At 42.4% G+C, this 24,744-nt stretch overlaps 1 long non-coding RNA gene across 2 annotated transcripts in view; it reads right to left on the minus strand.

The window, feature by feature from the left end:
• Window positions 1-7,524: 7,524 nt before the first annotated feature.
• Window positions 7,525-24,744, minus strand: part of LOC133249710 (uncharacterized) — a 73,961-nt gene continuing 56,741 nt past the window's right edge. The window contains exons 2-3 of one of the 2 annotated variants that reach the window (XR_009737068.1): window positions 11,129-11,232; window positions 7,525-7,770 (exon numbers count right to left, since the gene is read on the minus strand). This is a non-coding gene — a long non-coding RNA (uncharacterized LOC133249710). Of the gene's footprint in view, window positions 7,771-11,041; window positions 11,233-24,744 lie in introns of both variants that reach the window. The other variant, XR_009737067.1, reaches the window with a different exon arrangement.

Here is a 24,744-nt window from a genome sequence, read left to right on the forward strand (position 1 = left end):
TGCAGTACTAAGAAGGCAGTGTCAGACAACCAGGTCAAAGGCTGCCCTGGTTTTATTTCCTCCACTCTCCTCTAAGCCAAGTCCCTTCTTTGCCATCTCCCTGGTCTGCATTTATAACCATTTCCTCATCCTGTTCCAGTCTCTCCCAGCCTTAAAAACTCTCCTAGACCCCATGTACTACCTCTAGATCCCACACTTTCTCTCCTTTCACTCTTGGCTAACATTTTTTAGGATGTTCTAGACATCTACCTCCACTTCTTCATGTTCTATTTGGTCTTAAACACGGACAAATTTGCTTCCACCCACAGTACCCCCACTGAATCTACTCCTGCAAATGTCACTCAGAATCTTCATCATGACACATACAAGGGACAATTTGCATCCTTACTTTTAAAAGCCTCTTTGCTGACTTTTGTGCATGCATAACCTTCTGCCAGGAATGCTCTCCCCCTGCCTGTTTGCCTGAAAAACTCCTTGTCTCTTTCAGATCTCAGCCTAAATGGCACAAGGCCAAAGATATCTTCTCTACTTCTTTTTGCATCACCATAAAGATAAGCTGGAAAATGTCAGTTTTAATTCCAATCCCAAAGAAAGGCAATGCCAAAGAATGTTCAAACTACCACACAATTGCACTCATCTCACATGCAAACAAAGTAATGCTCAAAATTCTCCAAGCCAGGCTTCAACAGTACGTGAGCTGAGAACTTCCAGATGTTCAAGTTGGGTTTAGAAAAAGCAGAAAAGCAAGAGAGAAAGAAAAAGCAAGAGAGTTCCAGAAAAACATCCATTTCTGCTTTATTGGCTATGCCAAAGCATTTGACTGTGTGGATCACAACAAACTGTGGAAAATTCTTAAAGAGATGGGAATACCAGACCACCTGACCTGCCTCCTGAGAAATCTGTATACAGGTCAAGAAGCAATAGTTAGAACTGGACATGGAACAACAGACTGGTTCCAAATTGGGAAAGGAGAATGTCAAGGCTGCATATTGTCAGCCTGCTTATTTAATTTGTATGCAGAGTGCTGCTGCTGCTGCTAAGTCACTTCAGTCATGTCCGACTCTGTGCGACCCCATAGACAGCAGCCCACCAGGCTCCCCCGTCCATCATGTGAAATGCTGGACTGGAAGAAGCACAGCTGGAAACAAGAAAGCCGGGAGAAATAACAATAACCTCAGCTATGCAGATGACACCACCCTTACGGCAGAAAGTGAAGAAGAACTAAAGTGCCTCTTGATGAAAGTGAAAGTGGAGAGTGAAAAAGTTGTCTTAAAGCTCAACATTCAGGAAACTAAGATCATGGCATCCTGTCCCAACACTTCATGGCAAATAAATGGGGAAACAATGGAAACAGTGACAGACTTTATTTTCTTGGGTTCCAAAATCACTGTAGATGGTGACTGTAGCCATAAAATTGAAAGATGCTTGCTCCTTGGAAGAAAAGCTATGACAAACCTAGACAGCATATTAAAAAGCAGAGACATTACTTTGCCAACAAAGGTCTATCTAGTCAAAGCTATGGTTTTTCCAGTAGTCATGTATGGATGTGAGAGTTCGACCATAAAGAAAGCTGAGCACCGAAGAACTGAGCTTTTGAACTGTGGCGTCGGAGAAGACTCTTGAAAGTCCCTTGGACTGCAAGGAGATCCAACCAGTCCATCCTAAAGAAAATCAGTACTGACTACTCATTGCAAGGACTGATGCTGAAGCTGAAGAACCTCCAATACTCTGGCCACCTGATGTGAAGATCTGACTCATTGGAAAAGACCCTGGTGTTGAGAAACATTGAAGGCAGAAGGAGAAGGGGACGACAGAGGATGAGATGGCTGGATGGCATCACTGACTCGATGGACATGAGTCTGAGCAAGCTTTGGGAGTTGGTGACGGACAGGGAGGCCTGGCATGCTGTTGGGGTTGCAAAGAGTTGGACACAACTGAGCAACTGAACTGAACTGAATGATAAGCTTCTCCTGTTATACCCTGGGGCTCTCATACTGGTAGAAACAAGGAGTTTCTTAAAAACATATACTTATTATATGACCCAGCAATCTCACTCCCAGGCATTTATCCAGGGGAAATGAAAGTATGTCCACACAAAGACTTGGACACAAATGTTTGTAGCAGCTTTATTTATAATTGCCAAAACTGGAGACAATCCAAAAGTCCTTCAACTGTTAAATGGATAAATAAACTGTGATATGTGCATACAATGGAACATATTATGCAGCAGTAAAAAGGAACAAATTACTGACACATGCAACAACATGGATAAGTCTCAAAAGCATTTGTGGTGAATAAAAGAGGCTAGACACAAAAGGCTATATACTCCATGATTCCGTTTATAGGACATTCTGGAAAAGGCAAAACCATAGGGATAGAAGTTGGATCAGGAGTTGCCAGTGGCTGCGTATGGAAGAAAGGGTTTGACTACAAGGTTTAAGGGAACATTTTAAGGGGACTGAAATACTCTATCTCTTGATTGGGATAATGAATATGTATCTATGTGCATTTGTAAAAATTCATAAAATTGTATACCTAAAAATATAATTTTTACTGTGTGTAAATGCTACCTTGATAAACCTTGCTTTATAAAAAGAAACAAGCAAAAACTCAGAGTCAGGTTCATCCATAGTAGAAGCCTCTTGTGACTCCATGAAACACACAGACCGGGTTAAGTGGCTTCCCTTTGGTTCCTACAACACCTGGTGCCTGTGTGTTTCCCTGTTGAATCATGTTATACTGAAAGTATCTGTTTAAAATAAAATTTAATGTTATAGTTTTATTTGTTTAGCTCTCCTACTGTGCGCAAGCTTGTTAAAGTCAGAAAACATATCATATTTGTCTTAATACCCATGCATCCTACCCTCATCCTCTCACCCACCCTGTGACTAGCTTATTGATCAACCAATGATCAATGAAGTCTCTCTACCAATTCACTTAACAGGAGATCCAAAGAAGTCTCCTGCTAAGTTTAGAATATTTCCTCAGAAATCTGCCTCATCAAATTCTCAAGTTTCTTTTCCTTCTAAGACAGTATAACTAAATAATTCTTAATAAGATATTAATGACTAGTGGTACCTTGCATGCATGTGTGCTAAGTTGCTTCAGTTGTGTCCAACTTCATATGACCCTATGGACTGTGGTCTGCCAGGCTCCTCTGTCCATGGGATTCTCCAGGTAACAATACTGGAATGGATTGCCATGCCCTCCTCTAGGGGATCTTCCCAACCCAGGGATCAAACCCACATCTTTTATGTCTCCTGCATTGGCAGGCGGGTTCTTTACCAATAGTGCCACCTGGGAAGCCCAATGGTATGCTACCTTCTAAAATATATATTAAATTTAGTGTAGATTTTCAATATCTTTACTAACAATTATACACTAACAAACTAATTTTAAGTAGGGAAATAAGATATTAATAAGCAAAATATTTGGCACAGAGCTCCTAAAACCTCTGTAATTTCCTTAGGGATGAGAGGAGTGTCTGTTGTTATTTATAATAAGCTCCTTTCAACCATACCTGAATTTATGCTAATGAGATAATTCATGATGGATCCCTATATAACTTCAGGATGGGGGCTGATTGCCAGATGACCCAACCATGCAGTTAGGGTAACACCCCCCCAACACACACAACCTCTGGGGAAGGGAGAAGGGCTGGAGATTGAGTTAATCACTAATGGCCAATGATTTGATTATTTGTGCCTTCGTATTGAAATCTCCATAAAAACCCTAAACAGCAGGCTTCAGAGAGCTTTTGAGTTGGTGAACACATCCATGTGCTGGAAGGATGCCTATGTGCTTAGTCACTTCAGTTATATCCAACTCTTTGTGACCTTATGGACTATAATCTGCCAGGTTCCTCTGTCCATAAGATTCTCCAGGCCAGATTACTGGAGTGGGTTACCATGTCCTCCTCTAGGGGATCTTCCTGACCCAGGCATCAAACCCATGGCTCTTACCTCTCCTGCATTGGCAGGCAGGTTCTTTACCACTAGCGCCTCCTAGAAAGCTGGGAGGGTGGTGCATCCCAAAATGCACAGGGCCAGAGGCTCCTGAACCCAGGACCCCTCTGGACCTCTCTTTATATACCTCTTCATCTGGCTGTTCATCTGGATCTTTATGCTGCTGTTCTGTCACTAAGTCATGTCTGAGTCTTTGCAACCCCATGGACTGTAGCACTCCAGGCTCCTCTGTCCTCCACTGTCTCCCAGAGTTTGCTCAAATTCGTGTCTATTGAGTCAGTGATGCTATCCAACCATCCAACAACTTCAAGATTAAACCAGTCAATCCTAAAGGAAATCAACCCTAAATATTCATTGGAAGGGCTGTGTCTTTATAATATCCTTTATAATAGACCAGTAATAATAAGTAAAGTGTTTCCCTGAGTTCTATGATTTGTACAATAGCAAATTATCAAATCTGAGGAGGGGGTCATGGAAACCTCAAATTTTCAGCCAAGTTGGACAGAAGTCTGAGTGACCTGGGGACCTATGACTAGCTCTGAAGTGGAGAGCAGTCTTGTGTGACAGCCCTTAACTTACCACGTCTGTGCTAACTCTAGGTAATTAGTGTCAGAATTAAAGCAAATTTTTGGATACCCTGTTGGTATCTGCAGAAAATGAGAGGGTTGGATGATGGGGAAAAACCCATACTTTTGGTGTCAGAAGAGTTGTGAATGAAAAACAGATCTATAACAGGAGCTATGATGTATTTGAACTTTCTGATTTCTAATGACCAGTTTCCAGAAAGCCTATTATTTTATAGAGAGTAGATGAAATCAGGAAGAGCAGAAGTGACACAGGCTTCTCAGGTATCATTAGGACCCCTTTTGCACCTGAATTATAGATCAAAACCAAATCCTTTATCTCTACTGCTTTCTACTGCAAATCCTCCAATTAAAGAGCAGGGAAATATTTCAAGAGAGACATCATGAAAGAATGATATCCTGCTATTATTTCCAGTAAGTTCCCTAAGGAAGACTTCTTTTCACATATAAGTAGTCTTTTTCAAAGAACTACCAATATCATTCAAGGTTGTGTGATGTATTACGGTACATGAGTGTGTGCTAAGTCACTTCAGTCGTGTCTGACTCTTTGTGACCCCATGGACTGTAGCCCACCAGGCTCCTCTGTCCATGGCATTTTCCAGGCAAGAGTGGGTTGCCATTTCCTCCTCCAGAAGATCTTCCCTGCCCAGGAATCAGACCTACATCTCACATCTCCTACACTGGCAGGCAGGTTCTTTGCCACTAGTGCCATCTGGGAAGCCCAACTTATGGTGGCTCCTTGCTAGTGGTCAGGCTTTTCCCAAGTGCCTAGGAGGGACTCACAGGAGTCTCACAACAATTACTGAAAATTCCCTTGTCTTTCATTTTATGTTCTTCCTGCAAGGATGATGTGCTGAGTCCACCCAAATGTTGCCTACCCCAGATGGTCGACTCCTTGGCCTGTTCATCACACACTGTGCCCAGGGTTGTCAGAATTCTGCAGAAGAGTCTACTTGCCTAGTTTTGCCTAATCTAAGCATCAGTGATGGTGAAGAAGGAACTATCCTGTCCCCAGGTATTTTCCTGGACAAAAGGTCAATAGTTTTTAACCCCATTCTGAAAGTCTCTATCCTTGGAAAGTTATGTTTTAACTTTATAATATGATATTTATGAAAATTAGTATGAATTCACAAAAATTTCATGATTGGAACTATGAAGTAATCAAGAAACCCCCTTTAGGATCTGCTGCAGAGTGAGAGCCCATCCCCTAGCCAATAAAGCATGTGTTTCACCATAGGAATGCCGTTTCCCCTTGTAAATGATGAGACATCACTGAACTTCATATAACCATCTTATTGTTTACAAAATGATCCCACTTGATTTTAATTCCTTCCATGATGGCTAAGCTGGTAAAGAATCCGCCTGCAGTGTAGGAGACACAAGTTCGATTCCTGGGACTGATGATCCCCTGGAGAAGGAAATGGCAACCCACTTCAGTATTCTTGCCTGGGAAATTCCATGGACAGTGGAGCCTGGCAGCCTACAGTCCAAAGGGTTGCAAAAAGTTGGACATGACTGAGTAACTAAGCAGACACACATGAAATACAGGAAGAATTTTTATGTCTATTTCACAAATGAGGAACTGAGGCTCAAAAAAAATTGGACCAAGGACACATAACAACTTTCTACTTGCTTTCCATGGAGACTGATTCACTCTCCCTGTAACTGGACCTTAAACCAACCCTCTGTCTTTTCTTGTGAAGACTTCTCTTCTCTTCTTTCAGTCAATACTGGCAAACAAACCTTGATTTGTTTTTACCCCCATTCCTTGTTCTGTAAATCCCAGGAGAAGGAAACGGCAACCCACTCCACTATTTTTGCCTGGAGAACCCCCATGGACAGAGGAACCTGGCAGGCTACAGTCCATGGGGTCGCAAGAGCTGGACACGATTGAGCGACTAAGCACTTGTTCTGTAAATAAATCTAACTGCCTTGTTCCTGGCAGGGACCATGTCAACACCATTCCAGACCCTGCTTCAGTGACATCAAGGCCCCTGGATCTTCAACATTTAATGCTTGGGTTCTACCTAAACCCATGCTCCTTGAGCTTCCTCAGTACCTTGCCAGGCCCCCTACAACACCTCTCTAACTGTATCTTTCCTCACTCCAACACGGCAATCTACCTGATCCCTTTCACCTCAGCCCAGAACAAGATCCCAGAAGTCTCAGGATGCCTGTTAGAAGAGATGGGATTGTTTGTAGAGAGATCCACTATGTTGGTTTCCCTGGTGGCTCAGAGGGTAAAGAATCTGCCTGCAATTATGGAGACCTGGGTGCAATCCCTGGGTTGGGAAGATCCCCTGGAGAAGGGAATGGCTGCCTTCTCCAGTATTCTTGCCTGGAAAATCCTATGGACAGAGGAGCCTGGCAGGCTACACTCCCTGTGGTCACAAAGAGTTGGCCGCAACCGAGCGACTAACACTTTCACTTTCACACCACTATGTTATGGAAACCCTGCAGTTTGGACCCCATTCTTCTGCAAACCTCAACTCTTTGCACACAACAGCCCATCTCCCACATATTGCTGCTTAACTGGGTCTTTGGAGCAACAATCTGATCAGCTCAAAATTAGTTAGGATCTGCCTTCAATATAGGTTGATTATTTGACCATCAGTGGTCCTTTCTGCCTCCTAGAGCTTATAATAAATTGATGTTCTGCAGTAAGAGACAAGCCAGATGACCTCTGAATCTGCTTCCGTTAGCGACCAGTTTAAATTCCCTTTCTAGTGTGAAATCTAGAAAAGGGAAAAACACAGGCTAAGAATGAGACTTGCTGAAAATTAATGTTTGCAGATTTGATGCTATTTTTGTCACAGAATTAGCATATATTCTTCCCTGTCCAAATAGCTTTCTCCTTCCCCTCTCTGTCCTCTTCCAGAACTCCCAGCATTGGCTGGAATGTAGGACAGAATTTCCCACAACACAGACAGCACCCATCTGTCTCTAATTTCACAAAATGACAAACTAGAATGGCCCAAGAGCCAAAATTTCTACTTCATTCTTCTTTCTGATATACTAGTTAGGTCAGGGGATTTTCTTTTCCTTTAGTGCAAATCAAGCATTTAAGGCAGACTTGAAAAAGGAGAGAGCAGACCTGGAATACCTCATTGTAATACTGCTGATGAGAATTTACAAGAAGCTGGACCATTCAGATCCAGTTGCAATCAGCCCAGGAAGGAGTTCAGCATGTCTTCAGCATGGTGGAAACTGCTGCTCTTCTCCTGGAAAATATGAACACAAAGACCCCATCTGAAATCTAGAGCACCCCTCTAAACTGGAGCAGGTGTGTTAAAAATATCATCACAATACTGAGTCTTAGTATGGGACGACAGTCTCAGGAGCTGGAATTTGGGGTGGGAACTGACTTCTTTGAAACAATGATTTCTGGATTCTCATTTTGAGCTCTCTAAAACAATGGTGTGGCTTTTCATGCATTGATAATTCTAAAACATCATGAATGAGGACCGGGTAGCATTTTCAAAAGCTTCACCTTTGACTGTATTATTCCCTTGAAGGGATGACATCTGACAAAAGGAGGAGAATAAAACCCAGGGAATGGGTCCACGGAATGGATCACTCTCCTGAGAAGAACATGATATTGCCAAAGAGAGCAGTCCAGAAGGTATTTCATTTGAAATCAGAAATCCTGAGCTTTAATCCTGGGTTTTACTTGAAGTGGGCTAAGCCTTAGCTTCACTCACCTGCAAACTGGGAAGGGGGATGGGCAGAACATTCCTTTGAGTAGGTGGCATCACAGGTGCATCAGAAACACGAGATACAGCATTTGATAAAGAAGAACCCAGTGAAAAGTTAAGGACAGTCAGGGAGTTTGGGGTGGACATGCACTCAGTGCTATATTTAAAATGGATAACCAACAGTGATTTACCGTATAGCACAGAGAACTCTGCTCAATGCTCTGTGGAGGTCTGGAGGGAAGGGGAGTTTGGGGGAGAATCAGTTCAGTTCAGTTCAGTTCAGTCACTCAGTCATGTCCAGCTCTTTTCGACCCCATGGACGGCAGCATACCAGGCCTCCCTGTCCATCACCAACTCCTAGAGTTTACTCAAACTCATGTCCATTGAGTCGGGGATGCCATCCAACCATTTCATCCTCTGTCGTCCCCTTCTCTTCTCGCCTTCAATCTTTCCCAGCATTAGAGTCTTTACAAATGAGTCAGCTCTTCGCATCAGGTGGCCAAAGTATTGGAGTTTCAGCTTCAACATCAGTCCTTCCAATGAACACTCAGGACTGATCTCCTTTAGGATGGATCTCCTTGCAGTCCAAGGGACTCTCAAGAGTCTTCTCCAACATCACAGTTCAAAAGCATCAATTCTTCAGAGCTCAGCTTTCTTTATAGTCCAACTCTCACATCCATACATGACTACTGGAAAGACCATAGCTTTGACTAGATGGACCTTTGCTGGCAAAGTAACGTCTCTGCTTTTTAATATGTTATCTAGATTGGTCATAACTTTCCTTCCAAGGATCATGCGTCTTTTAATTTCATGACTGCAGTCACCATCTGCAGTGATTTTAGAGCCCAAAAAAATGAAGTCTGACACTGTTTCCACTATTTCCCCACCTATCTTCCATGAAATGATGGGATTTGATGCCATGATCTTAGTTTTCTGAATGTTGAGCTTTAAGTCAACTTTTTCACTCTCCACTTTCACTTTCATCAAGAGGCTTTTTAGTTCCTCTTCACTTTCTGCCATAAGGGTGGTGTCATCTGCATATCTGAGGTTATTGGTATTTCTCCCGGCAATCTTGATTCCAGCTTGTGCTTCTTCCAGCCCAGCATTTCTCATGATGTACTCTGCATATAAGTTAAATAAACAGGGTGACAATATACAGCCTTGACATACTCCTTTTCCTATTTGGAACCAGCCTGTTGTTCTATGTCCAGTTCTAACTGTTGCTTCCTGACCTGCATACAGGTTTCTCAAGAGGCAGGTCAGGTGGTCTGGTATTCTCATCTCTTTCAGAATTTTCCACACTTTGTTGTGATCCACACTGTCAAAGGCTTTAGCATAGTCAAAGAATCAGAAATAGATGTTTTGCTGGAACTCTCTTGCTTTTTCAATGATCCAATGGATGTTGGCAATTTGACCTCTGGTTCCCCTGCCTTTTCTAAATCCAACTTGAACATCTGGAAGTTCACGGTTCATGTATTGCTGAAGCCTGGCTTGGAGAATTTTGAGCATTACTTTGCTAGCATGTGAAATGAATGCAACTGTGGGGTAGTTTGAACACTCTTTGGCATTGCCTTTATTTGGGATTGGAATGAAAACTGACCTTTTCCAGTTCTGTGGCCACTGCTGAGTTTTCCAAATTTGCTGGCAAATTTGCAGCACTTTCACAGCATCATCTTTTAGGATTTGAAATAACTCAACTGGAATTACATCACTTCCACTAGCTTTGTTCATAGTGATGATTCCTAAGGCCCACTTGACTTCACATTCCAAGATGTCTGGCTCTAGGTGAGTGATCACACCATCATGGTTATCTGGGTCATAAAGATTTTTTTTGTACAGTTCTTCTGTGTATTCTTGCCACCTCTTCTTAATATCTTCTACTTCTGTTAGGTCCATACCATTTCTATCCTTTATAGAGCACATCTTTGCATGAAATGTTCCCGTGGTATCTCTAATTTTCTTGAAGTGATCTCTAGTCTTTCCCATCTATTGTTTTCCTCTATTTCTTTGCATTGATTGCTGAGGAAGGCTTTCTTATCTCTCCTTGCTATTTTTTGGAACTCTGCATTCAAACAGGTATATCTTTACTTTTCTCCTTTGTTTTTCTCTTCTCTTCTTTTCACAGCTATTTGTAAGGCCTCCTCAGACAGCCATTTTGCTTTTTCACATTTCTTTTTCTTGGGGATGATCTTGATTCCTGTCTCCTGTACAATGTCACGAACGTCCATCCATAGTTCATCAGGCACTTTGTCTATCAGATCTAGTCCTTTAAATCTATTTCTCACTTCCACTGTATAATTGTAAGGGATTTGATTTAGGTCATACCTGAATGGTCTAGTGGTTTTCCCTACTTTCTTCAATTTCAGTCTGAATTTGGCAATAAGGAGTTCATGATCTGAGCCACAGTCAGCTCCCAGTCTTGTTTTTGCTGACTGTATAGAGCTTCTCCATCTTTGGCTGCAACGAATATAATCAATCTGATTTCGGTGTTGGCCATCTGGTGATGTCCATGTGGGGGAGAATGGACACCTGTATATGTATGACTGAGTCCCTTTGCTGTCCACCTGAAACTATTAAGACATTGTTAATCAGCTGTAAAAATATTTATTTCAAAAAAAGTTAAGGAAAGTTTCACTTGACTTTAGGTGTCCAACTCTGTAAATTTGGGCTTCCCAGGGTCACCCCCTGAGGTGGAGCTGAGCACAGGTGGCTTATTTGACATGTGATCCCAGGAAGCAGGAGAGAGGGGTTGGGGAGAAATAGAAAAGGAGGGAAAGCCAATGCAAAAGTTCATTACCGAGGTCACTGCTGTGAGCAACTGGGGTTCAGTTGCATCAGGATCGCTGATGCAAAAGAGTACAGATTGCCTCCCAGAAGGGCCCACCTGGAAGATGGCGGAGCAGTTTATCCGTCGTTCCAGTCTCATGAGCTGAAATTTGGTCCCAGAGACACCTACTTTAGCAAGATCCTGCTGCAGCTGGAGGGCACCTGGGCAAGGTGAGGAAAAACCCAGGTTGAGAGCTCAAAGTGGGATTTCAGACCCTCCCACCCCCAGTGATATGCACTCTGTGGAACCAGTTTCCCTGCTGAAGCTAAAATCAGTGAGATCTGAGGGGCTTCACTGGGTGCACCGGAGGGCTTCCTACACCAACCTGGGGCTCTCTTACAGCATCTGTTACTCATTCGATCCTCAGAAGTGGTAAACCACACCCGAACATCACTTCCCTTATGAGAAGCCATAATGCCTGGATGACCTTGAAGAATCATGCCCCTCTCGAGTAGTGCATTGCACACATTACAGCTGGTGTTTAGAGCACTCTCCCTGCTGGTTCTTCCCCACCTTCTGTGCTATCTGAGCTCAGCCTGACAATTATGTGTTCCAGAAAGCTTTCCTGGATCCCTAGGGGAGGTCAGTTGTCCAAGCTATGTGCATCCAGGGAACACTGGATGGCTTGTTTGTGCTGTTGATCACATTTTACATACACAAACACATGTATACCCATTCAGTGCATCAGTGCTATGAGGTCAAGAAACTTGCTCTTACAGACTCATAAATACAGAGAACAAATGGTTTTCTTTGTTGCTGTTTAGTTACTAAATCATGTCCAACTCTTGCAACCCCATGCATGGACTGTAGCCCGTTAGGCTCCTCTATCCATGGGATTTCCCAGGCAAGAACACTGGAGTGGGTTGCCATTTCCTCCTCCAGGGAATCTTACCAACCCAGAGATTAAGCCCACGCCTCCTGCATTGGCAGGTGGATTCTTTATGACTGAGCCACCAGGGAAGCCCAAACTAGTGGTTACCAGTGGGGAAAGGGAAGAGGGGTAGGGACAATCTAGGGGGAGGGGAATAAGAAGCACAAGCTCTCAGGTATAATATAAGCTACAAAGATATATTGTACAACACGGGAATGATAGCCAGTATTTTATAACTACAAAAGGATTCTAAACTTTAAAAATTGTGAATAACCATATTATACATCTGTACAATATATACAATATCTTTACAGTATGTACAATACTGTACAACATAATATTGTACAGTAACTATACTTTAATAAGGAAAAAATAAAACTTAAAAAGAGAAACTGGCTCTTACCCTAACAGATACAGTTCCCAAACCTAGCACAGTGCTAGGCACAAAAGCTAATGAATGGATCTTGATAAACAGACTAATGAGCAAAAGAAGGAAGAAGCAAATGGATGAAGAAGGCAAAAGCATCTGTTGTCACTCAAATCTACCCAAAAGTCTACTTTGCTCAAGAGGTCCTACTTCCTCCTCCCTGTTGTGTTGCCTTCAGAGTGATTGCTCCAGAGCTTTCTCTCCAGGATCTCTTTCCTGGGCATTTCTGTGAAGGAAAAGTGCCAGTCAAGTGCTACAGAGTTGTGCTCGGGTTTTCCAACCTCTGCATCTCTACTGGCCAAACCCCAGGGGTCATTTTGTTTGCGCGTTTTGTGGGGAACACACCCAGTGAGCTTCCCTGTTAGTTTAATCCTGGCCTTTTGCTTTCCTCCCTTAGCTTCTCGTAATCACCCTTTCTTGCTCTAAAGGCAGAGATGGTCTCCGTTACTGTCACACTGCCCATGACCTCTTTGCCTTTCTCTCCTCTCACCCTCATCACTCTAAAAGGAAGTGGACCCTGCCCAGAGCAGAGACCACAAGAGGCCAGTGGAAACCCTTTGTCAACAAGCTGTGTTCTTCCCACCCTCAGAACCCAAAAAAAGCATCATCTGGGGTAGAGTCAGGGTCACAGCCCCTCTAACTCAACCCCTAGATGACCTGTTGATAGCAAGAAGAGGACAGAACATCCCAGGCGTCAGGAAATCACCTCGGAAGTGCAGGGAGGGAGAGCAGTGCAGGATCAAAGCACAGAAGTGGGCAGAAGATAACCACAGGAGGCCCCAGAGCAGGTTATGAAGGGCACCAAGTCTGCCCCAGGGCGGTCTGCACAGGTCAGTGGACCTGAGATCAGGTGCACAACTGGGTTCCGGGGCAGCAGCGTAAGCCCCAGTCCTGACGTCACAGATACATGGCAAAAGGGTCTATTGCCCTAAGAGTTCACCACACTATGCTGTTTCTTGTCTTCTTGGTTCCTGCCATCTTTTCTGCTGGGAAGGCTCCACCCCACTGTCTACTTTGCTCATCTCACCTTGTCCCCATGCTTGGCTAAATTTACTTCTTTGCCCCTCTTCAAGGAAGCCCTCCCTGAATCCCACAGACTATGCTCCCTACCTGTGCACCCAGCACATCACTTGCCTCCCCTCTACCCTGCCAGGACCCAGGGGAAGGAGCCATCTGATTTATCTTTATATTCCCAAGGTCAAAGGCAGTGTCTTGTCTAAAGTAGGCCCCTCAATAAACACGTAATTTTCAATTAATTGAATGAATGAATGCATTGACAAAAATTGTTTGGGACCAGATCTTCAAGAAGAGGCAGAAGCTATTTATCAGAACAGGCACAAAACCAGAGCTAGACCATTGATAAATATGAGACTGAGTCCCAGAGTCCTAAGCAATTGCTCCTTAAAGTGCTGCTACTGGAAGTCGTTTGTTCTTAGGCTTTGAGATGAAATTTTTATAGATGAAAGTTCCACAGCCTCAACGCTGGGTGGCAGAGACAGAAGTCAGACAGGCTGACAGTGTTTGCAGTGGGCTGATACTTTCATTCCCCTGGCTTGGCAAGGGTTGGGGGAAATTTGTAAGGGCCAGATGGATGGGAAGAAAGTGAAGCGGTATTTGTTATTAAGGTAGAATCAGTTCAAACATCACTGACCTGATGAAATCTCTCCAGCACAATTTATTTTCCTTCCTCGCTCAGTGTGTTCCAGGCCCCTTGGCCTTTTCTCAGCTTCTTGAATATGCCAAGTTTTTTCCTGCCTCAGGGCCTTCGGACATGCTATTTTCTCTGCCCTGAGTATTCTTCTACCCATGCTTTGAAAGATAAATTCCTTCTTCTCTGTAAGTTGTGGCTTAAATGTTAATCTTCAGTGAAGCTCTTCTTGTCTACTTTATTACCAGTAGGTGCTCTCATCACAGCCTGTCTGTCTGTCTGGCCTACAAAAACCCAAGTACCACAGACTGGGTGACTTGTGACTAACAAAATTTATTTCTCACATTTCTGGAGGATGGGAAGTCCAAGATCAAGATGCCAGCTTTGGCAGCTGATGAAAACCCACTCACTGGTTCACAGATGATTGTCTGCTGGCTGTGTCCTCACTTGTTGAGAGTGAGCTCACCAGGGTCTCTTTCATAAGGGCCTTCATCCCATTTGTGAGTGCTCTGCCCTCATGGCCTAATCACCTCCCAAGGCTCCATCTCCAGATACCATTCCATTGGTGATCAGGTTTCAACATGTGAGTTTGGTGGGAGTGGAAGGACAGGGCATACCAACATTCAGTCCATGGCAGAATTTGTTCATTTCTATCTATTCTTCATTTTTGCTTTCATCATAATATTTATACAATTTTCAATTTCTTCATTTATTTTCTCTTCACTAATGGTATCAGGGAGATGAACTTTCATAATGGAACATAATTTTCTGAGGACAGAGGCCTCTCCTAACATTTGTTTAGTTGGTCAGTCGTGATCAACTCTTTTGTAGCTCTCCAGGCTCCTCTGTTCATCATATTCTTCAGTCAAGAATACTGGAGTGGATTGCCATTTCCTTCTCCAGAGGATCCTCCCAGCCCAGGGATCAAATCCACGTCTTTTGCATTAGCAGAGGAGTTCTTTACCACTGAGCCACCATGTTTCTTGTTTTATCTTTAACACTTAATCTGTCACCTGGTACCTAGTAAGAGGTCACTGTTGTCAGTCCCGTGGATGCTGAGTTCGTTGTTATTGTCAAGGGAATTTCTTCAGTATATATAAAACTAAATTGATTCAAATTATGAGCTTAGGTATGAGCTTCTTTATTTTTCCATATATTTTGAGCATTGTTATCAGAAAGCATTTCTGAATCTTGCAGAACCATGTCAGCATTCAGTAATGTATATTAAAAGATTCCATGTATGTCTGAGTTAGCCTTGTGAATAAATCCCTCCTAATAAAAGAAAATGAGCTTTTATGATTAAGGGGTTTAGAAATAATCAAGAGAGGGTTAAAAATAAAACAAGCGGAGGCAGAACAGACCAAAGAATAGCTACTGGCAAGCCTTTCAAAATGATGTCCCAGATTATAATTTCATAAGAAAAAAATAAAATAATTGCTTGCCAAGCCATATAAAAAGATGAATTCTGGGAAAACTTAAAAACTAAACATTGATAGGCTTATAGAGTCTAGCTCCTCTCAATAACAGAACTTTCCCAGAACCCATTTTCCCTGGTCATTCTGAGTGTTCTCTCCTGAGTCTGATTTTCCACCACCCTGGTGACCTGGTAGCATCAGTTGTCTGGTCTTCATTACCCAAACCAGGCCTGCTAAGTTTAAAAAAAAAAGTTTCCCTAAGGAAGCACAAAATGAACTCTTCTAGCTTACAAATACTCAGCGGAGTCCCTGCTCAGAACCAGGCAATTTAAGCCTCAGCCTGTTTGTGGTTTGTTTTGTTTCATGTTTGTCTCATCACAGCAGTCAGATCATGTCTCAACTCCTTTCAACTAGATTTCAAAACTAATGAGTTAGAAACAAAATGTTCCTTCCTACATAAAATGCTAGCAGCTTTGCCTTCATCTCCAGAAAGCTTAAAAATGAACATCACTTTCAAAGTCAAAGAACAAACCTTCCTACTCGTCCCTGTATTCAGCCCCCTCCCCGACCCCCACTCAACCTGCAAGGTTGATCCCAGTCCCTGCCATCCAGAAGTCCGCTTCTGCTCCAGCCCACAATGATGATCATTCTGGACTCTCTCAGTTGAGCCCATGAGGCTCAATTTCTTACTGTTCTCTAACTGTATGAAGAAAAGGAGGAAAAAAGTAGGAGGTAGTGGGGAAAGCTGGAGAGAAGATGCAGTAAATCATGCCAAGGACTATATTTTGCATATTTCATTGGCAATCTCATTTAATCCTCACCACGAGCCTCAAGTAAGAATGATTCTTCATCTTTTTCCAGATGAGAAAACTGAGGTTCATGAGAGGCTAAGAAACTTGCCCTGCAGCTCAGAGGCAGGAGAACAGAAAGTTGGGATTTGAATCCAGGTTTCTGACTACACAACCCATGCTGTTTCCCTTACATTATGGGATCAGTTGTAGCTTCTTTTCTGCTTCATGTCCAAGCACAGCTCACACAAAGAATGAGACCAGGAAGAGGAATGATATGAAAACCAGGGCATGTTTCAAGAATAAACATATCAGGAATCTAGTAGATGTAGAGAAGAGCATTCAGAGCTCTGGGGAAGGGAAAGAGAGGTGTCCATCATGGCAGGAGAAAGAGCTATTTAAACAGCACTGGGCACATGATAGAGATGCTCCTGGCAGGAAAGGCAATGTGGAGGTGTGATGTCCATAACAAAGAAGATAATGAAGCCTCTGCAGATACTCTATTGATCAAGCCGCATCTGCAGTGTTTACTGCAGTTTTAGTCACCAGGGGATGTGTGCCATCAAATTTGCAAGAAGAACATGAAGATATTCAGTCAGAAAAAGAGAACCCTTTAAGGACTCATGCTTAAATCTTCAAATACTTAAAGGACTATCTTTTGTAAACTAGATACTTGATAAATTTCTGTGCAACTCTAGAAAACAAAGCCAAAACTAAAGAAATGATGCTATAGGAAAGCTCATTTCTGCTTTTGCTGTATGGGAAAGAACTTTGATGGTTCAAATCATTCAAAAATTGGACAAATTACCTTCTGGATATTGGCAATTCCCATTGCTAATAGGTTCTCACAGCCTGGAAGACCACTTATCAAATATATGGTAAAGGAGACTTATGCATTGGAGACAGAAATGGCAACCCACTCCAGTACTCTTGCCTGGAGAATCCCAGGGATGGGGGAGCCTGGCGGGCTGCTATGTCTATGGGGGAGCCTGGTGGACTCTATGTCTATGGAGTCGCACAGAGTTGGACATGACTGAAGTGACTTAGCAGCAGCAGCAGCAAAGCCTTCCAAGATCCCATTCAACTCTGATCCTGTGACTCAAACACCATGTTATAGTTTTCTCTCATGGCAAGGAAATCTGTATCGGTTTTCTATTTTCCATAGCAAATTACCACAAGATTAGTTGGTTAAAATGGCCTGTGATGACTCAATTGGCAAAGAATCTCCTGCAATACAGGAGATACAGGTCTGATCCCTGTATCAAGAAGATCCCCTGGAGAAGAGAATGGCTACCCACTCCAGTATTCTCGCCTGGGTAATCTCATGGACAGAAGAGCCTGGTGGGCTACAGTCCATGGGGTCACAAATAGATGGGCACAATTCGTGGCTTAAAACAATACAAATGTATTATCTTAGCATTCTGTAGATTAGAACTCTGACATGGGTCTCACATGGCTAAAATCAAGGTTTCAGGAGGACTGCCTTCTTTTGTAGGCTCCTCTTCAGCTCTAGCAGAGACACTATCTCCTTGTATTTTCCAGTCTCTTAGCTCATGGTCCCCTTCCTCTGTCTCCAAAGCCAAAATGGCAGGCCAAGTCTCTCTCACATCACAATCACTCCAACCTCCTCATCTGCCTCTCCTCCATCTTTAAGGACCTTTGTGATCACATTGGACCCACCCAGATAAACCAGAATAGTGTCTATACGTTCTTGATCAGTAGTCTTCATTCAATTTGTAACCAACCTTAATTCCCTTTTTCCATGTAACATAACATATTCAGAGGTCCCAGGGATTAGTACATGGATGACTTGGAGTAGAGAGCGTTATCTTAACTACTCCAACGAGGTTCTGACAAATACCATCAGTACATCCCACAAGTTCACATTGACGTGTGACTCTTTGCCTTCTCTAAAGATCACAGCAGAGAGGATAAGGATTTGGAAAGAGTACATCAGGCCTCCAAGGGTTACTTGAGACTCAGTCTCTACTTGACTCAAGCCAACCAAATACAATGGCAGAAAACATTTTTCAGCTGGGTAGATTTGACCGAGCTCCAATACTTTGGTCACCTGATGAGAAGAGCAGACTCATCGGAAAAGACCCTGATGCAGGAAAGATGGAAGGCAGGGGGAGAAGGGGATGACACAGGATATGATGGTTGGATGACATCACTGACTCCATGGACTTGAGTTTGAGCAAACTCCAGGAGATGGTGACAGACAGGGAAGCCTGGCGTGCTGCAATCCATGGAGTCGCAGAGTCGGACACGACTGAGCAACCGAACAACAGGTTTGACCTATATTCTTCACCCTTTCCCACAGCCTACACCAAGCTTCAAAAGTCTTCTCCAGCCTGTGCCCCAGGGCTGCTGCTGCTGCTGCTAAGTCACTTCAGTCGAGTCCGACTCTGTGCAACCCCATAGACGGCAGCCCAACAGGCTCCCCCGTCCCTGGGATTCTCCAGGCAAGAACACTGGAGTGGGTTGCCATTTCCTTCTCCAATGCATGAAAGTGAAAAGTCAAAGTGAAGTCGATCAGTCGTGTCGGACTCTTCGCGACCCCATGGACTGCAGCCCACCAGGCTCCTCTGTCCATGCGATTTTCCAGGCAAGAGTACTGGAGTGGGGTGCCATTGCCTTCTCCCATGCCCCAGGGAGGCACTAGCAATGACCAGAGCTGGCAAGTGATGGAAAAACCCATTTTCCATCTCCTCAGGAAAGGCTCTCTGTCCCACATATTAGGGTTTAGGGTTGTTGCTCTTATTGCTTTAGTAATCACTATGTACAAGGCAATGAACTAGAAATCTTGAATTCGTAAATAGAATGTACAATTCATAATCTCAGCTGCCTGTAGGCTACAGTATACTAGCACTTACTGCTGTTTTGTTTCTTCTGAATAGAATTCCTGATCTCATGTCACTCTTGCCAGTATATACCCAGAGTTTTTCATTATTTCCACTGTTTCCCCATCTATTTGCCATGAAGTGATGGGATCAGATGCCATGATCTTAGTTTTCTGAATGCTGAGTTTTAAGCCAACTTTTTCATTCTCCTCTTTCACTTTTATCAAAAGGTTCTTTCATTCTTCTTCATTTTCTGCCATAAGGGTTGTGTCATCTGCATATCTGAGGTTATTGATATTTCTCCCGGCAATCTTGATTCCAGTTTGAGCTTCATCCAGTCCAGCATTTCTCATGATGTACTCTACATATAAATTAAATAAGCAGGGGACAATATACAGCCTTGACATACTCCTTTCCCAATTTGGAACCAGCCTGTTGTTCCATGTCCAGTTATAACAATTGCTTCTTGACCTGCATATAGATTTCTTAGGAGGCAGGTTAGGTGGTCTGGTATTCCCATCTCTTTAAGAATTTTCCACAGTTTGTTGTGATCCATTCAGTCAAAGGCTTCAGTGTAGTCAATAAAGCAGAAGTAGATGTTTTTCTGGAACTCTCTTGCTTTTTTGATGATCCAATTGATGTTGGCAATTTGATCTCTGGTTCCTCCAAAATCACTGCAGATCATGACTGCAGCCATGAAATTAAAAGACGCTTTCTCCTTGGAAGAAAAGTTATGACCAACATAGACAGCATATTAAAAAGTAGAGACATTACTTTGCCAACAAAGGTCTGTCTAGTCAAAGCAATGGTTTTTCCAGCAGTCAGGTATGGATATGAGAATTGGACTGAACTAAACTGAACTGAACCTGGAGTTTTATCATTATACTACTTTATTTTTTTTTTTTGAAAGCAATTCTTTTTTTGTTATTTTTTTTAAACTTTACATAATTGTATTAGTTTTGCCAATATCAAAATGAATCCACCACAGGTATACATGTGTTCCCCATCCTGAACCCTCCTCCCTCCTCCCTCCCCATACCATCCCTCTGGATCGTCCCAGTGCACTAGCCCCAAGCATCCAGTATCGTGCATCAAACCTGGACTGGCAACTCATTTCATACATGATATTTTACATGTTTAGAATCTCCATCATTTGAGTCACAATGGAAGTCCTGAATTGTTATTGCTTTTTCCTAGGCATGTTTATTGTGGGGTGTTTTTCTCAGAGTCCTTTTGGTCACCCCAAATAATCTATCAATTGGGATTCTTATCATTGCAGTTGATAGAAAACTCTGTTTCAACTAGTTGAAGAAAAAGAGGGGGATTTTTTGGCTAACATCCTGAAAAATCCAGAGGAAAATCTGGCTTTGATCCTTTCCAGAGCCTCAAATGATGCTGTTGGACCATTTCACCCCCATCATTATTTCCCCTCTGTTTCCAGACTTTATTCTCCTGAATGCTCTTACGTTGCAGGGACAAGATCACTCTCAGCAGATCTTCTCTCTGGACTTCTCTCTCTTTTACCCAGAAACTCTAGTAGAAAAGAAAATGTTTATTCTCTGTATCTCCCTCCAAAAGTTCTGGACTGAATTTAATTTTAGTGGCTTATCATTGTCCTAGTCCAGGTCATGCGCTCACCTGTGAATCAATGACTATAACAAGAGAAATGCAAACCTCTGATCAGCCAGGCCTCAACACCTGCCGACTCCTGCAGCAGGGTTTACCTTCAGTGCCATTTGAGCCACGTGAAATAAAAGGAAGGGAGAAATGGATTCCCCACAGAAAACTGGAATTCTGTTACCAGGAGGAAAAACAGATGCCTAGTAGGCAGGAAATATCCTGCCTACTGTTTCCCTATACTTGGGTAACACTCAAGTCAGATTATATTAGCTGCTTTCTGGTTCAATATTAGCCAAGATCAGAATAGGGGAAAGAGTGTCATCATTTGAATAGAGGAGTGTTCAAAGCTTCAAACACAGTCCAAGGAAGTTGGACTTAAAGAGGACACAACAGCATAGGGGCCATGGGCAATTTGCAAGACATTTTAGGATGAAAGTCCAGAAGATATTCAATAGCCACTGATTAGGAAGCATGCACAAGCCTCACTCATTTTGTCTAAATCAGAAATAGCTTCTAAATTTTAAAAATAGAAAATAAAATAGGAAGACAAAAGAATCTTGGATGAGGCAACCAGGCTTTGAGTCCGACCACTTACCAGTGGTATAGTCTTGAGCATGTCACTAACCTCTGAAAGCCTCAGGTCAACCTTCTGTAAAAGGTGATTGATAATAATTCCTACCTCATAGAGAATCACATGTGATCATATGTTGAAGGATCCTTTCTTAAGTTGCTAGAACAAATCCTCCCATCCACATGGCTGCTGCAATGAGACTGCTGCTCCTCTCTTCTGTTTACCATCCCTTTGAACCTGGGCTGACTCTAGGAAGTGCTTTTACCAGTAGAATGACACAGAGTGATGTGTGGTTTCCAAGCTTAGCCTATAAGAGGTCTTGTAGCATCCATATGGGCACTTCTGGAAAATCTCTTGGAAGCCAGTCACCATGCCATAAAGAAGCTCAGGCTAGACTACAGAATAAGGAGAAGCCACTTAGAGAAAAACTCTGAACAGAGGGAAGCCATCTTGAATGTTCCAAGCCCAGTTGAGCTCCCAGCTCAATGCAGCTGTACAAATGTCCTCAGCTGCACCATCTGGAGAAGAACAACCCAGCTGAGCCCAATCAACCCACAGAATCATGAGAAATAATAAAACATTGCTGTTTTAACCCACTAAGTTTCAAGGAACAATAACCACCACCCCCCACTACATATGAACAAGTTCCATTCTGAAAGTGCGTTCGTAAGTCCAATTTGTTTGTAAGTCCAACCAATTTAGCCTAGTCATCCAACTAACATAGTTAGCTGTATAGTACTGTACTATAATAGGTTTGTAATACTTTTCATGTAAATAATACATAAAAAACAAACACAAAAAATAAAGAAAATATTTTAAATATTACAGTACAGTACCTTTAAAAGTACAGTAGTACAATACAACAGCTGGCATACAGGGGCTGGCCTTGATGAACAGGCAAGAAGAGTTACTGACTGGAGGAGGGAGAGGAGGTGGGAGACGGTAGAGCTGAAGGATCTTCAGCAGTAGGTGATGGAGGGCGGGCTGCAGTTTCAGTCACACCTGACACTGATGGAACACACGTCCACATCTTTGAACGTTCACAACTTGAAGGTTCATATGTAGGGGACTGACTGTTTACTACACAGAACTGGTACCTAAGACAATGTGAAAACAAAGTGTTTCTGCAGTCCTTGCTGTCTTTTCCTCAAGAGGAATGTAATTTGCACTTCAGGCAGAAAATGCCTCCTTTGTGGGACTGCCTCCTATTTCACAGGACTTTCAGCATCACTGGCCCTTACCTTGTACATCTCAAGGGCGCTCTCCAGTCACTGACAGAATCAAAGACATTGTCCCCTAGGCCCGAACACCCTCCCTCACTATGAATCAAATCCAAGAGGAACACTTACTTCTGAGAGAGTGAGGACTTCAGAGGTCAGCCTCACTAATCGCAAGGCAGGACCTCCATTCTTTTTGTGTGTCCTCATCCTCATTACGAGTTGAAATATCTTCCCTGGCATTTCACACTGCCTTCATTAGGCCATACCAAAAGGGAGTTTACAAGGCCTATAAAATTATATGATACCAGTTGATGTAAGTAATGCAAGCAGATGTGATAAAGCTGCATACTCTGGCCTTGAAGGGGTCCAAAGAAAACTGTTGTCTGCCACCAAGTGCAGTTAAAGTAGGAATCATCAGCATTCTTTCTCTTATTTGTCCTATTTATGTAGCACTTTAGGGATCTGGAGAAAAGAAGTAAATGAACATTATTCTTGGCTGCATGATCATCCTTGTCTTTTTCTCTTGATAGTTCTCTGTAGTGGAAAACTCCTAATAACACATTGACAACACAAGGCAGGGTACTGTAGAGATGAAACTTCTCTTAAATAAATATCACTTTCTAGGAGGCAGAAGAGTTCAGAAGTGACCTTCTGAAAAAGAGTTGCCATTAGCCATCAATATCTGTTCTTTGTAAACACCAGAGTGGATCAAACCTTTATCTTTTCGTTTCACCACAATTGGATTCCAGAGCTTATATTTTCTTTCCCAGAGAGCTTCCAATTCTCAAGGCCAACTTCAAAGGCAAGATTCCATTCAGTCTGAAGTGTCAATACTCCTGTCTTGATAAGATATAAAATGTTCCTATACCCTATCCTTTTACCCACACCAATTCCCACTTTCATATTTCCACTAGTTTATAATCACATGTCCTTGCTGAGATATTAGTTGAAATGAGAATGGTAATTTATTTAAGCATACCTCTTGTCAATTTGGCTTCCCAGGTGGCTCAGTTGATAAAGAAACTGCAGGCAATGCAAGAGACCCAGGTTCAATCCCTGCATCTGGAAGATCCCCTGGAGAAAGGAATGGCAACCCACTCCAGTATTCTTGCCTGGAAAATTCCATGGACAAAGGAGCCCTGCAGGCTACAGTCCATAGGGTCGCACAGAATTAGGCACAACTGAAGCAACTTAGCACGCACACCCACCGTCAGTTTAGCTATGAACAAAATGTGCTGGACTGGCATATACGTCTAAAGAAGACATGGGATGCCAAGTTGAAATTTGGAATTGAGCTTCCTAAAATGACAAAACTATACTTTCAGTACTTAGTGTACTTACTCTAGATTGTACAAATTCCCCAGCAATCTTAAGGAAATGGAAGAAAGAAGTAATTTTTTTAAACATATGATATTATATAAGACTATGATGACATCTATGCTTCTTCTGTAGCTATCTGTACACAGTACTACATACACAGGCTGTCCACAGGGAAGAATCAAAATGTGGGCGTTCCCAGCTTTGAAAACTAAGAGCTAAATTAAGGAAAGAGAGACAGGGGGAGAGAAGGAAAAGAAAACCTAAATTCTTGATCTGCTAAAATTTAGGCTTAAAATATATGCCTTAGAAAAATACACATGCCAGAATTCAAGTAGGTAACAATATGCTACTTTTTTATCCTGGTCTGTTTTAGAAAAATCTGCTCCTTGGTAAATGAATAATATGTTTATACTTCAAGTATATTTTTAATAGCTAACATTTCAAGTCCATACAACATTTGTTTTAATAGAATTTTATATTCTAAAAATAAGAAAAGAAGAAACATTTCACTTTACAAAAAAATTTACAACCAGGTTTCTTTATGTGCTAGGATCCTTTGGGAATTTTAATGTGATTACACTATTAAAACTAAATGCATATATAAATTTTCAGAATTCGATCTTTTGTGTATAAGTTACACCTCTCTGGCAAGAGCTGTAATCATTCTCAATTCCTGAAATGTTAATTTCTCAAAAGTCCTCTCCTCCTCTCCACCCTTAATCTTCTGTAATTCATCTTCAGTGAGCTCTCCCAGAAATCTCCTACATCAAAACCGTAACTCTTTTTCCTAGTGCCAACCAAAAAAATACCAAAGGACAGACATTTACTTAATTAGGTAATGTAGTGCCATCAGCAAATCCAACAAAACTGGATATTTCAAACTTCAAAATAACTCAAAGGACCCAAATCATCTGACAGCCAACAATATTTACCAGTTGAGACTTCAGATA

Source organism: Bos javanicus, chromosome 6 (assembly GCF_032452875.1).
Source record: "Bos javanicus breed banteng chromosome 6, ARS-OSU_banteng_1.0, whole genome shotgun sequence".
NCBI classification, from domain to species: Eukaryota; Metazoa; Chordata; class Mammalia; order Artiodactyla; family Bovidae; genus Bos; species Bos javanicus.